Raw genomic sequence first — 3,793 nt, forward strand, 5'->3', positions numbered from 1 at the left:
AGACAGACAGACAGACAGACAGACAGACAGACAGACAGACAGACAGACAGACAGAGACAGACAGAGAGACAGAGAGAAAGAGAAAGAGAGACAGAGAAACAGTGAGACAGAGAGAGAAAGAGACAGAGAGACAGAGAGGCAGAGAGGCAGAGAGACAGAGAGACAGAGAGGCAGAGAGGCAGAGAGACAGAGAGACAGAGAGACAAAGAGACAGAGACAGAGACAGAGACAGAGACAGAGACAGAGATAGAGAGAGGAGGGGGAGAGAGACAGAGAGAGAAAGAGAAACAGAGCGAGAGAGAGCGAAAGAAAAAGAGGGGGGGGGGAGTGTACAGTGATTGTAACATGAGCAAGACATAATTATATCGCTTTAAAAATGTAGAAATTAAAAAATTGAGTAGAGTTTGAAGGATAATTCATTATTTCATGATAAAGTCTATATTTCCAGTAAGTGCAAGATGGCCAAGGCCTATGTGTCTATTCAAGTGTCCCAGAAACTGTGTTTGTCTCTTCCTAACTGCTTTTTTAAAATTAATGAGTAGCCCATGTTTGTTCTTCAGTACTTCCTCGTTTAATTTATATTTATTTTTCTTCTACGAAATTCTCAACGATCTCTTGAGAAACCATAATATTATTTCTGTTACTTCTATTTCATTGCCTGTGTCTTTGGTACCTGTTCAATATTCACAGCCGTATGGAAGGGCTAGCCGAACATATATCCTGCGCGTAGGAACAAAGGGCTTAATTATTGAAGTCACATAACAGTTCAGTCTTGGTGCAGTAGGTATCGCTCTTTTCCCACTGGCACAGTCCAATCATGAGATAGCTTTGTCGAACTAAATTAGTGCCTGCCACAACTTTCTAGATCTACTAATAAATAATTGTTTTGTGGCCGTGCTGAAGGTTTTTAATACTGTCATTGACCAACAGTTTTGTCTTGTTATTGTGATGCTAGCCTTACAACAGACCTGTAAACTAGTTCAAAGTTTGTTTGCAGTAGAGCGCACATGGAGATGTTTTTTGTTGGGTTTTTGTTTGTTTGTTTGTTGTTGTTTTTTTGTTTTGGTGGTTTTTGTTTGGGGGGGGGGGGAGTTAGTTTGCTGGGTTGGTTTTTTTAAGGGGGGGAGGGCGTCTTGGTTTTGTTTGGGAAATCTTTCGTGATCGACGAAAGAACCTTGGGAAGCAGATTGCCTATAAGGTATGAAATATTTAAGCCGTTTTTATTGTCTACCAAAACAAACACGGTCGTATAAATTTCCCAGTGCTCCCTGCGTCCACGCTTGAATGGCTCTCCTGGGCGAGACTCGGCGCCAAAGATTGATCAACACCTCCACAGCTAGACGTGTGACCTCTCCTACTGAGAAATGAAACACGTAATCGTCTTCATTCATGGGCACATGTGAGACCTGTACGTTGTGGTAACGTGCCTGGGTTTTTTGGTGGTTTTTTTATTGGGCCTGGTGCAACACGCCCGATGTCGGGTGGCTAGCGTCAGGCTACTCGCCCGATGTCGGCTGGCTAGCGTCAGGCTACTCGCCCGATGTCGGGTGGCTAGCGTCAGGCTAGCGTCAGGCTACTCGCCTGATGTCGGGTGGCTAGCCTACTCGCCCGTTTATGTCGGGTGGCTAGCGTCAGGCTAGTCGATTGAATTCGGTCGAGTAGCCTGACGCTACTGGCCCGTGAAGATTTCTGTGACCTCGGGTGGCTAGCATTTTCTGGTCACCCGGAGCCGGTCACTTAGATCTAGTCTTAGTCTTATACGGGGTGCCCACTACGGCTGGATCAGGCCGATGGCCCGACTCGATCGCCTTTGTTTTTTATTATACGGGGTGCCCACTACGACTGAGATCCGCCGATCGGGCAGATCACCCCGACTCGATCGCCTAAAAAACAAACGTGTTTGTTTTCAGTTTCGGGCGATCGAGTCTGGCCACCCCATCCGCAGTGGGCACCCCGTATTGGGTAGCGCAAACACGGCTTTGCGGCCTTCCGAGCGACATGAAGCTATTGAGAGCTCCTAGCCCACCTCTGTGATTAGTCCAAAATACATCTGAGATGATGTTTTTCTGCCATCTATTTTTGTATTGTCGTCTCTCGAGGTTTCCCTCGCGAGTTGACTACATTAATGTAGATCCCCTAGACCTATCACCCCTTTATTAATTATTTAATTATTATCATTCATCGGAATGCCGGTGACAAAGTTACTAACAATAGAAATGCCACACCGTGATGTTACTAAAGATTGTCTAACTACTACCAAGATGTTTCAATTACCTTATCTCGCGTCTGAACGAGACTTAGGCGCTAGATCTACCTCGTCTTCTAAGCGCGTCACGGCCCGTGATACGGGTGTAAACAAACGTTCCAGGGTTGAGTTGAAAGCGATAAATGTTGTCATCGGACAGGGAGAGAAAGAGAGAGAGGAGGAGGGGGGAAGAAAGAGAGAAAGAGAGTGAGAACGAGAAAGAGAGGGAGAGAGAGAGAGAAAGAGAGAGAGAGAGAGAGAGAGAGAGAGAGAGAGAGAGAGAGAGAGAGAGAAAGAGAGAGAGAGAAAGGGAAAGGGGAGAGGGTGTTTTTGTTATTAGATTTATTGATTCCTGTCGTTTTCTCTCTTCGTCAGTTCACAAGCTGACTCGGTGCAATACAATTACAATCATTATTTTACACATTATGGTTCTCCATCTTCAGATGCCTTGTTGACCGATCCGATTCTTGACTTGGAGAACAAGAAGTGACCGAGTGAGTGACTGAATCTTGCGCGATTGATCACGCGAATTTTAAAGAACATGTCGCGCAGAAATCCCCACGGGCCAGAAGCCGCAGGCCGGGAGGGGGTTATCATCATCATCATCATCATCATCATCATCATCATCATCATCATCATCATCATCCAGTGCCAGATCTGCGACAGACATCGGCGATCATGGTTCTCCTTTCATTCCTTTGTTCTGATGCTCCCAAAAAAGCTACGTTTCCCTGATCTTTTCCCTGTTACCCATTTGTTTAGGTTCCCTAAGTATGTTGTTCTGGGCCTACCCCTGCCTCGCTTGCCCTCAATTTTGCCAGTGAGAGTTAGATGTTCAAGATGTCTATTTATGTGTCCCAAAAACTGCATTTGTCGTTTCCTGATTGTTTTTAACATTGTGTGTCCCACGTGGGCTTCATCAAGCACTACCTCATTTTATTTCTTTTTCTTCATGATACTCTTAGCAGTCTCCTAAAAAAAACACATTTCTGTTGCTTCTATTTTATTTTCACTGTCTTTAGTGATTGTCCAGCATTCACAGCCATAATATACGCTATATATAGAAGGGTTGACCAAACAAAGCATTTCAGAACATTCATTTTGGTATTCATTGAGATGTTACTATTTTTCAGGACTGGGCTCATTTTATTGAAACTAGCCTTAGCCAATAAAACGGAAAATTACAAGCGGGGCTAATCGACCAAATTCGTTCTCCCGGAACATAATACGCAGAAATCCAAGATCGGGCAAGTAGGCTGATTGTTTATTTTTGTTGCTTTTTTAATTTTTTTTTAGTTGGGTTTTGGGTTTTTTTTGTTTATTGGCTTTTATTTTATTTTTTTATTTTTTTTTTTGGGGGGGGGGTCTTTTTTCGTTGCTTATTTTAATGTACCTACATGTACCTTTGTATACTTATTTTGCGGATACATGTTTGATGATGTTATGTATACGTTCACAGAGAGAGAGAGAGAGAGAGAGAGAGAGAGGGAGGGAGAAAGAGAGAGAGAGAGAGAGAGAGAGAGAGAGAGAGAGAGAGAGAGAGAGAGA

Source organism: Aplysia californica, unplaced genomic scaffold (assembly GCF_000002075.1).
Source record: "Aplysia californica isolate F4 #8 unplaced genomic scaffold, AplCal3.0 scaffold00933, whole genome shotgun sequence".
Taxonomy (NCBI): Eukaryota; Metazoa; Mollusca; class Gastropoda; order Aplysiida; family Aplysiidae; genus Aplysia; species Aplysia californica.